Below are 11,550 nucleotides of genomic sequence, written 5' to 3'. Positions count from 1 at the left end.
ATAGATAGATAGATAGATAGATAGATAGATAGATAGATAGATAGATACAGATATATAGATAGAAATATGTATGTAGGTACATATATGTATGTAAGGAGGTATAAAATATATATTTATATAATATGTGTACACATGTGTATAAGTATATTATGTAGGTACAAAATATGTATTATATGTGTATAATTTATACACATGTGTATCAGTGTGTGTAGGTACAAAATAATGTATTATAAATAATATGTGCACATGTCAGTATATAAATATATTATGCAGGTACAAAATATGTATTACATGCATATAATGTGTTCAACATATGTATGTATAAGTATATATGTATTATAAGTATATGTGTATGTGGGTGCATAATGTGTGTTTTATATACACATGTGTATATATATCCCCACATACATATATACACGTGTGTATACATGCATAATTATATTTGCACAGACACATATCCACAATGATTTGGGGTGGAGTCAATAACGGTTGCTGGTATTAGCAAACACCTCCTGGGAAAGCACCTGAGCTGAGCTTTAAAGGAAGTGAAGAATTGGAGATAAGGAGGTCAGGAGGGAATGAATTCCAGGCGTGGGGTCAGGTAGAGCAACAGCCCAGAGATGGGAGATGGGGTACCATGTGTGAGGAACAGGAAGGTCAGTCTGGGTGTACAACAACCTGCACAGAGGGAATGATGTCATATGCAACAGATCTTGAAATCAAGGTTGCTTCTGGCCAAGTTGTGAAGGGTCAAATGGGAATTTATATTTGATACATGAGGTCATTAAGAGCAACTAGAATTTGAATAGGAGAGTGATATGATGAGGTTTGCAACTTGGGAAAATCTGTTTGATGGCTGGGTGATGAATGGGTTGGAGAGGGGAGAAACTTAAGGCCTGGAAACCAATAAGGAGCCTTTTATAGTCGTCAGCATGACAAGTACGGAGGACCAGTTGAAGCAGTGCAAAGGCTGTGTGAGTGGAGAAGGACACAGATTGTCGAGGTGTGGAGGTAGGAACTGCAAGATTGGCAATTTTGTTATAGTTAGTTACATAACCTGGTTATATGAGGTGCATGAGGGGGACCCGTCCAGGATGGCTCCAAGAATCAGTCCCCACGTCCTCTGCCTCCTCTGCTTCCCCAGTGCCTCCCTCCTGAGCCTGCTAATGTGGCTTCCCATGTTAATTCATTTGGCTTTTACATTTTCCTCTGGGGACACTGTAGCTGTAGCAAAGTCTTACGTGTTATACTTTTTCAGGGAGAGCTTGGGGACCAACCAGACTATGAAATATGAGTGGGTCAGATTATCAGTGTGATAGAGATAGAGCTGCTCCATTTATAAAAATTTTGCTATTGTCCACTGTGGCCACCTCAGGCTCTAAGAGTGTTAAAATAAATTTTTTAAAACTGCATACGTGGGGCAGCTAAGTGGCACAGTGAATAGAGCACCAGTCCTGGAGTCAAGAGGACCCGAGTTCAAATGCAGCCTCAGGCACTTAACACAAAAACTAGCCGTGTGACCTTGGGCAAGTCACTTAACCCCAATTGCCCTGCCTTCCCCCCTCCAAAAAAAAATGCAAAAAAACCCTCCAAAACTATGGGTTCAATAGTAGTTACAGTGGCACTTATGATTTAGACACATAGGGGTAGAAATAAAGCTAAAATGACAAACTCACATTTACATAGTGATTTAAAGTTGACTGGATGCTTTCCATAAAACAACCCCGTGTATTTGTAAGTATTGTCATCACCAAGAGGCTCAGAGAAATTGTCTCAAGATTATTACTAGTCATAATAATAATAATTTCATAAAGTGCCTACAATGTGGCAGACCTTGTGGTAAGCATTTTGCAAATATTATCTCATTGGATCCTTGCAACAACTCTGGGAAGATAGGTGCTATTATTACCCCCATTTTACAGGTGAGGAAATTAAGACAAACAGAAGTTAAGTGCCCAGCCCAGGGCTGGATTTGGACTCGGGTCTTCTCAACTGCAGGTCCTGTGTCTTGCCTCAAGATCAGACCACTAAACTTAAGAAAGTAATGAAGAAAATATTAATAATGCAGATTGAACTTTAAAGGGTATACAGTTTTTCAGAGAGCCAGTTGTTAAACATGTATGAGCAAACCACAGCAGAGGGTAATAGTAAAGGCTTGTACAAAAAAAAAACTTTTGACAACTATGATGTGCTTATGGTTTGACCCTTAGGGCACTCCCAGCTTAATTCTAATAGTCTCCACTACTGTCAGCTTCCTCCTCCCAAAACATTCTAAGTTTGCTTGCCTCGTGATCTTTTTGATTATTTCTGTTCTTCATCATCCACTTCAGAATTAGATTTACATACCGCCTTGGCTTTCAAGCTTAATTACCTAGTTACTGCCAAAATGCCAAAAATCCCTGGCGACAGTCCCCTTCTCCAAATCGTCCTTGCTCTCACTCTTGGCTTTTTAACGTTGGGCTTAATTGCCAGCATGATGGAAATAGAAAATCATTTATCAAAAAAGGGAAAAGTCATTGGATAGATGCTAAAACTGGGTTTGTTTACCAATGAAAAGAGAAAAGTGATTGAAAATAAACTGAGACCTGGGAAATGCTAATTAATTTTAATTTGATTAATTTTCCACTTAATTTAATTAATTTTAATTTAGAAAGGCCAAGGCCACTCTCTGTATCCTGGACCAACACCGCATGTCTTGACTTTTGTCTTGCCACTTGACTCTAATAATTCTGGAGGAGAGAGCCAGGCTGATGACTTGGCGTAACTGCCTCACTTAAATCCAGTCATGCACAAGTTAGGACATCACCCTCATCATTGGTCCTCTTTGAGAATAAAGGACAACAACTGCAAAATGAAGTCTTAGAACTTGTGAATCTAGAATTCAGATAACTATAGATATATTATGTAATAAACCTTACATTCATGGGGACAGAGAGAAAGTGGTTGAGTCATAGCTGTGTAACTTGCTCAAACCCCACCTTCTCCAAGAACATTCTCCCAGCTCTTTCCCAAAATTTTATCACTTCTCAGAGTATTTATTATCAGTATTGTACATTTTTTCTCTTAATTATATTCTGTGTTATAATCCTTTAATGATATCCCATAAGCTTTGCTTTCCAACTAAATTATAAATTTCCAAACAGAGCCAAAACTTAAGATTTCTTCTCTACTGAAGCCTTCCTTCTTAAAAGCAGCACGTTGAAGATAATCACTTCTTTCTGAATTAAAGTCCCTAAATAGGTTCTGACCTCAGCTAGACTAATATGGATCATAAAATTTCAAATCTGAAAAAGTGATCAACTTTCATCCTGGAAATGATGACAATCATGTTAGTTCAACCTGTGTTTTTCCTCAAGACTGTCATTATTCTCAGATTATTGTTACACTCTGCTTAGAAACTTCTGGCATTTGCTACCTCAATTAAGAAACTAAAACTCTGAACAGATGCTGCTAACACTGCTTTGGATCAGATATTCACACAATTATAGGTAGTCAACCAAAGTAAACAATAGTCCAAAATGGATTGAGTGATAGTACATGGGGCCAACTGAGTGGCCTAGTAGATAACGCACTGGGCTTGGAGTCAGGAAGGTCTGAGATCAAATGTGACCTCAGACACTTCCTAGCTGTGTGACTCTGGGTAAGTCACTTAACCGGTTTGCCTTAAGTTTCTTCATCTGTCAGATGAGCTGGAGAAGGAACTGGCAAACCACTCCAGCATCTTTGCCAAGAAAACCCCAAATGGGAGTCATGAAGGCTCAGATGTGAAACCACTGAAAACAACAATAGCACATGATCTTAAATATTTTGATTACTAAACTTTTGATAAACAAATTAATATTCAAGTTAATCCCTTTTTTCTCTTATAAAATGTTTGGTGTCATCAATATTTATAGCTGACTTGTACCTGACAGTGTATTACAAAAAAATTAAAAAAGCTTACTCTGTTAAAAGCCAGTACTTGATTTTTGCCTTCATCTATAATTTGTCCAAAACTTATGAGAAATGTTTCTGTTTTTGTGAGTTTTCCTAGCTCCTTAACTGGTGTTTTCCATGTGAAGTTTACACCATCTTGTGGCCTGCAGTTTTCCCTGGCTTTCTATATTTCTCATGTCCTTGGCATTAGTGATTCTGTTGGCAGATATTTGAAATGGAAAGAAAAGAAGCAATCACCTGTAATTTTCTGCTCCATAGAGAGTTTTTGCTATATTTTAGTATTTCTTCTAGATCACCAAAGAGGATTGTCACTTGAGGCCCAGAACATGTATGCTTTATATTTGAAACTCATTGAATGTTAGAACTGGAGGAAGAATCTGAGCCACCATCTTAATCCTATCCCATATGACGGGATGAGGAAATTGAGACTTTAGGTGGGGGTAGGGAACTGAGGGAATCTTAGGATTCCTTCTGTGAAGTTTGGGTTCAATCAAAGGGCCGCACTTGAGGATCAAGATCACTGCATATGGTCTTGAAGCTGCAGATTCCCCACCCCCTCTCTAGAGAGATGTTAACTTGTCCAAAGTCACACAGCTAACCAGGGTGAGTTTCCTGTCTCCTGGTATAGTCTGCTTTCCAACAGGCCACATAAAATTCCTTTGGCATTTGATCTTACCATCTCCTTAAGCTGCCATTCTATCTGGAATGAAATAAAATTCTGGAATTTACCAAGCAGACAAACTGCATTTGCTTTTCTAAGACTGGGAAAGAAAGCCTTGGACATAGAGTTGAAAGGTCAGGAATCAGATCTTAGGTCTGTCACTTACCTACCTGTATAGGCAAGTCATTTTTCCTCTCTGGAGCTCCACAGGCTGGATGAATTCATGCCTAAGGCCCTTTCTAGCCCTAAATCTTAGGATCCTAATGGGCCAAAAAGAACCCACTGGTCACATCCTGGAGAAATCTATATTATGTGATAGTCCCAGAGATGCAGCAGAACCTCCTTAATCAGGCATTTCCAGAGAATTTCATGATTTTACCTTGCTTCTGGTTTTTGACAGTGTGTTTAAAAAAAAAAAAGGCAAATCATGATATGCCTTTCTCGATGAAAAGTGAGGTGTTTGAAAGAAAACAAAAATGTGAATTGCTTCTTTGACTTTGATCAGACCTCACCTGGAATGAGTACATGGTAAAGTGCCATACTTGGAGTGAGGAAAAACTGGGTTCACATCCTGCCTTTGACACTGACTTTACAATAGGCAGGTGACCTAACTTTTCTTTGTTCCAGTTTCCTAATCTGTAAAATGGGGGTGAGAGGTAGCAGTGTGGCTGGTCAAAGTCAGGTCGATGGTCAAGTCAGAATCAGGACAAGTCCTACCCCACACATATTGCTGTTGAGTCGTTTTCAGTTCTGTCCAACTCTTCATGATAACATTTGGGGTTTTCTGGCAACGACACTGGAGTGGTTTGCCATTTCCTTCTCCTGCTCATTTTCCAGATGAGAAACTGAGGCAGAATTAGGTGATTTGCCCAGAGTCACACAGCTAGTAATAGTATGAGGCCAGATTTGAACTCAGTAAGAGGAGTCTTCCTGACTCTATAGTCCCAGAGCTCTACCCATTTTTCCACCTAGCTGCCCTTACTGGTTGTGTAATGCTAGGCAAGTGACATCACCTCTTAGTCCCCCTACTACCTCCCAGGCAACTCTGAGGCTATAACGAAACAACATATTTGCAAAACAGTAGTTTCCTCACTGGGAACTCCTTATGCCATAAAATCATAGTCGGGACCAAAAAAAAGTTGGAGACAGTAATTAATACCTGCATTTCCCATCTTATAGGGTTGTTAGGTTGAAACCCAAATGAAATAATAGGTATCTATTTGTTATCATCATTTTAGAAAGATGTACCAACACAGTCTTTTTTAAAGGTTTTTGTAACATGGCAAGGTTTTGTGCTGGTCCCTTGTAATTCAGAGAGTAGGATTTAATTTCCACCTTCCCACCTTTCCTCAGTTCTCTGAGGGTGTCTCTGCCCCCATCTCCAAAACTGGGATAACATTTTCCATCTCTCTTATGTACCAACTAATGTAATTGCAATATGCTGTTGCTGCCATAGATGATGATGTCTTTTCTAACGCTGAGGGTATAAAACTATAATCCAGGAGTCATTTTCTAAAAGACTCTTCTGAGAGAAAAGAGAAGTCCTTTCCATTTCTTTGAAATTCTTGATGATTAAGGTAACTGCTCCACCCCTCGTTCCCAATTAGGTCTCTTGCCAACAACGAAGTGTTCTTGGGCCATTGCCAAAAGCTTTAGAGCCATAAGGACTCATCTGATAAAAGCTAAGCATAGCAAAGAAGAAAAAAACAACTCATAGATCTCCCCAAAAAATGTATTTCCATGATTTCTTTCTATATAAGTTGTGACTGGGGTACCTTTTACATAATTTTTACATTGGGTTTACTATGGTCATTGATACTTTGCATCTCTTAGCCTATAATTCTTTGACTCAGAAATTACCAAAAAATACTAGCGTGCTCTCTCTCTCGCTCTCTCTCTCTCTCTCTCTCTCTCTCTCTCTCTCTCTCTCTCTCTCTCTCTCTCTCTCTCTCTCGCTCATTCCCCTCTCTCTCTCCATTTGTATGCACATATATGTACATATATACACACATATACATGCATGCATACACACATGTATATATAAATATCATTGGACAACTGGGGAAAGTAGCGTTACTTACTTTGTCCTGTCCTTCCAACTACCATCTATAATAATAAGTATGCTCACTACTATTCTATTAACATTTCATTACTTCAAATTCTTTCTTTGTTGATCTTCTTTACCCAGTTAGATTGTAATCTCTTTGAAGATTTGAATTGTCTTTGAAATCTCCCACATCTTTCTCCCACTGACACCTAGCTCTGGACCAGACACCTTGCAGGTGCTCACTCATTAAATATTTGGTGGAAAAAGTACAGGCTGAAATCAAGATTTCTCTAGTTAGGCATTAGAGCCAGTGTTAATGGTAATCACTACCACAATACTTAATGCCACCACTAATCCCTAAATTTCATATATAACTAATACTTTGAACCTCCATATTCACTAAATTTTATTATAGTAGGAGAATTGCCTAACTTGGAATTTATTGCTCCTACCTGCACTATACTAAAGGTGTAGACTGGCCATGAAATGACCAAAGATTAACATAAGTAGAACAATGGGAAAGAATTTTTTTAAAAAAGAAACCTGGAGACACTCCCTATATTTGAATGAACATTTCTTGAATAATGAATCATAATGACTATGATTGCTCAAATGAAATGAATTCTGTTTGCATTCACCTCTGTTCAAAGGATTTGACTGATTGATCCAGTTCTGAGTTCTGTTATCCTAGAATAAAATGGTGGCTAATAAATTTTTTCAAATGGGCATATTCTCAGTGATTGCACTAAGTTCACAGAACCACTAGTAACAATAACAGAATTAAATACAGGAAGAAGACTTGCCTGCCCCATTGTCAAGTTGGCAAGGGACATTAATGGGCCACAGAAACAGGAGGCAGATTACAGCAGGGTCAGAGCTAAAATATACAAGCAAAAGCAATGTGAGAAACTTTCATCACCCCTGCCATACTGTGCCTTTTCTCTGGATAGAAAACATTCTTAATTTCCCGAGGTTGTTAATCTGGCACCTTTCATGGCCATCAGTAATCACTTTGGGGGGGGGGGATTTTTTTTAATATAAAGCAAACAAGGAAAACATTTGAGTGGCAAGGGAAAAAGAAAACCAACAGAGGAAATTACAGTAGTTCTTAATACAGTAGATCCTTTTTTTCTTTAGCTACAAGAAAACATGGATATTTGAGAGTTTTAGTAGTTTGCAGTCTCTTCTTAGGATAGTAACCAAAGGTCATGGGAATGGAGTATCTCATACACTACCACAGAGTAGCCTTTTTTAGCTATGCTATTTTTTTTTAAATATTTTTGGTCTGGACCATACACAAGCAATATGTGTCAGAGGTAGGTGTCATAGGTGTATATGTGTCATAGATACTATGCCACAGCGCATTTTATCTGCCCCAAAACACAGCAGCATTTTACAGACTAGTACCCTGATTGTATATGTGAGCCAAGTGATTTGGAATCAGACACGATTTCCTTTCTCCCTTGTTTGCTCAATGCTTGCAGTTTCCTTTCTAGCATTAATGACTGTTTCTATAGAAATTACCGTTTCCTCCACTGGTAAAGCTTCTGTTTGTTTTGGATTGTCTTCCAGTTGTTAAGGTACCTGTGCAATGTTGTTTTGGAGTCTTTAGTATTCTGGAGGTATAAGCCTGTATTTTGGTTCTCACTGTGTTTTTTTCTTTCCTTTCTCTTTGTTTCTAGGTAAGGCAACTTGATTGGAATAGCTCTGAATCTGAAGGAATTTTCCATTTGGTAAAGTACTGCTATTTTTATAAAATACCGTAAACTTTTGTCTTAGCAATTTCTCAAGCAGTGTTTTCCCACAGAATTGATCTCAGAAGTCCTCTTACCCTAGTGGGCCAAAAAAGGCAGTCAGGGAGAAAGGGGAACATACAAGATGAAAGCATAATCTAGTTATGCTGAAAGTTTGTAAAGCATAATTTTTTAAACATTTCTTAAAGTTGTTTTCTTTTTAAAGTTTCACAAAATGAAACAGGCATTATATTTCGGCAGAACTATATTTTAAACCTACACTGTTGTTTATTCAATCAATTTATTTTATTACTTATTATTTATTTATAGCATTTATTTTTTAAATTATTTATAGCATTTTACTTTTTTTTTTGGTCTTTATTAATTTGTTTGTTTACTTTTATTTTACAAGATTCAATTCCACAATTCCTTGAGTTTCAAATTTTCTCTCCCTCCCTCTCCAGCCCCACCATGACAGCATACAAACAAGTATAGGATCTGCAAAATCTTCCACATTAGACATTAGGCAGGTTATAAAGAATCATTGTATCACATGGAATGAAAAATGGTAAAGACGAAACAAAACCAAACAAGAAAAAGATCAGGTAGTTTGCTTCAATCTGGATTCAAACTGAGTTCTTTCTAGTTCTTTCTCTGGATGTAAACATCTCTCTCCGTCATGAGTCTTTTGGGGTTGACTTATAACCCTGCATTGCTGAGAAGAGTCCAATCTATCAAAGTTGGTTGTCACACATACATTATGTCTGTAATTGTGTACAAATTTTTCCTGACTCTACTCTTCTCACTTAGCATCAGTTCATATAAGCCTCTCCAGGTAAATATAAAAAAGTAAAGCCTCTCCATCTGCTCCTCGTTTCTTATAGCACAACAGTATTCCATTATATGCATATGCCACAACTTGTTCAGCCATTCCCCAATTGATGGGCACCCCCTTAATTTCCAATTCTTTGGCACCACAAAAAGAACTGCTACAAATATTTTTGTACATATGGGTCTTCCTCCCACTTCTATGATCTCTTTGGAATACAACCCTAGAAGTGGTATTGCTGGGTCAAAGGGTAGGAAATTATTTATAACCCTTTATGCATAATTCCAGATTGCTCTCCAGAAAGCTTGGATCAGTTCACAACTCCACCAGCAATGCATTAGTGTTACAATTTGCCCACATCCTCTCCAGCATTTGTCATTTTCCTGTTTTGTCATCTTAGCCAATCTGACTGGTGAGATGTGGTACCTCAGAGTTGATTTGATTTGCATTTCTCTAATCAATAGTGATTGAGAGCATTTCTTCATATACTTATAGATATCTTTAATTTCTTTCTCTGAAAACTACCTTTTCATATGCTTTGACCATTTATCAATTGGGGAATGACTTGTATTCTTATAGATTTGACTCAATTCTCTGTGTAGTTTAGAAATGAGTCCTTTATCAGAGACATAGGTTGTAAAAATTCTTTCCCAATTACCCACCTCCCTCTTAATCTTGGTTACATTGGCTTTGTTTGTACAGAAGCTTTTCAATTTAATGTAATCAAAATTATCCATTTTGCATTTTATAATGCTATCTAATTCTTGTTTGGTCATAAAGTCTTTCTGTCTCCACAAATCTGACAGGTAAACTATTCCTTGCTTTCTGAAATTGCTTACAGTATCAACCTTTATACCTAGATCATGTATTAACTACTTTCTGCGTGCAATAAACCCTGGGCATTGAGGAAGATGCTATAATGAATATAACACAGTCCTTCACCTCAGTGAGTTAGCCATCTAATAGGGAGAGTTAAAAGGCAGCCAGGTACAATAAAAGAAAACTTGATTCTGGATTAAAGGGCCTGGATTCAAGTCCTGACCCTGCTATTACTACACATGTGACCACTAATAAAACTCTTAGCCTTTTTACTCATATTAAATGAGAGGGCAAAACTAAATGACTTACAAGGTCCCTTCCATCTCCAAATCCTTTGATCCTGTTGATGTATGTAGTTAACATAAAATCGAAAACGATGAAGCAAACAACAAAATAAGTCCTTGTAACTGTGGTTTTCCACTGTTTCATGAAAATCTGGACTTCTAAAATGAAGATTCTTAACCCATGAACTTTAAAAAAAAACGTATTTCAACAACTGTATTTAGAAATAATACATTTCCCTTGTAATCCTACGTATTTTATTTTGTACATTTATTGTTCATCCTTCGGGATCCACTGGTTTCTCCAGATTTTCAAAGAGTTGCATGACAGAAAAGGTGGGGAGAGGAGAACTCCTGCTCTGGATGCATTTTGTCAGTTTTATGAACATGTCCCATGTTGGCAGCTATTTGATATTTTGAGTCACAATTTCTTAATAATTCTTTAACCATTTATAACATTTTTTAACATAGTTTTTCAATTAAAGAACAGCCCTAGTATAGTGGATAGAATATTGAACCAGGAGGATACAGGATTCACATCTTGCCTCTAGCAGTTGCTAGTTCTGCTACCATGGGCCAATTGGTTAACCTTCCTAAGCCTCAAGTGATTCTCTGATAAGAAGATATAGATTAGTTGTCATCTGCTTCAGAGGAAGGAGTTCGAATACCAACAAAATTACAGATCCTTGACATGTTGAGGTACTCAGAATAGAAAATATTCACTCTTACAATAAACAACTAATAATAATTTACATTTATGTAGTACCTTAAGGTTTATAGAGTCTTTCCTCATAATCATATAAGGAAGGAAACACAGATGTTTTCTTCATTTTATTTTAAAAAATCAAAATCAAGATATTCATATTGCTAGTAAGTGTAGGAGCTGACATTTGAACACAGGACTGCTGACTCTTAATTCATTGTCCTTTCCATTACACATGTGTCTTCCCAATCTTGCATATTCTGTGGCAGATGTATATGGTATCTAGACTGATTCACATCTTATTTTGGTTTAGACCCATGATTTTGTCATTGTAGGGACCTAGTTACAAAATGCTTTCTACAAATACAGGTAGGCATCTATTCATCAATATATCTAAGAGAGTCAGTCACCTTGGAGCCCTGAGACATCAAGGGATTGGATGCAGCCAGAATATGTCAGAGACTGAATTGGACCCCAAGCCTTTCTGGCTCTGAGACCCTCTGTCTCTCTCTGTCTCTCTCTGTCTCTCTCTCTCTCTCTC

At 37.6% G+C, this 11,550-nt stretch overlaps 3 protein-coding genes across 5 annotated transcripts in view; 2 read left to right on the top strand and 1 right to left on the bottom strand.

Moving 5' to 3' along the window:
• Positions 1–11,550, top strand: part of CMSS1 (cms1 ribosomal small subunit homolog) — a 442,802-nt gene that overhangs the window by 248,729 nt on the left and 182,523 nt on the right. The window contains exon 1 of one of the 2 annotated variants that reach the window (XM_069065359.1): positions 8,201–8,224. The exons of the other annotated variant lie outside the window; for it this stretch is intronic. The gene's annotated coding sequence lies outside the window, so the exon portion shown is untranslated. Of the gene's footprint in view, positions 1–8,200; positions 8,225–11,550 lie in introns of those variants that run through there. 2 annotated transcript variants of the gene reach the window in all.
• Positions 1–11,550, bottom strand: part of LOC138144043 (filamin A-interacting protein 1-like) — a 269,301-nt gene that overhangs the window by 141,044 nt on the left and 116,707 nt on the right. The window lies entirely within an intron of this gene.
• TBC1D23 (TBC1 domain family member 23) overlaps positions 3,540–11,550 on the top strand; it is a 377,925-nt gene continuing 369,914 nt past the window's right edge. For both annotated transcript variants that reach the window (XM_069065355.1, XM_069065354.1), the window contains exon 1: positions 3,540–3,543. The gene's annotated coding sequence lies outside the window, so the exon portion shown is untranslated. The remainder of the gene's footprint in view (positions 3,544–11,550) is intronic.

The sequence above is a fragment of the Petaurus breviceps genome, unplaced genomic scaffold (assembly GCF_028583685.1).
Source record: "Petaurus breviceps papuanus isolate PSGF00001 unplaced genomic scaffold, PetGlider_PUasm1.0 90683, whole genome shotgun sequence".
Lineage (NCBI taxonomy): Eukaryota > Metazoa > Chordata > Mammalia > Diprotodontia > Petauridae > Petaurus > Petaurus breviceps.
This window is presented reverse-complemented; position numbering and strand designations above follow the sequence as displayed.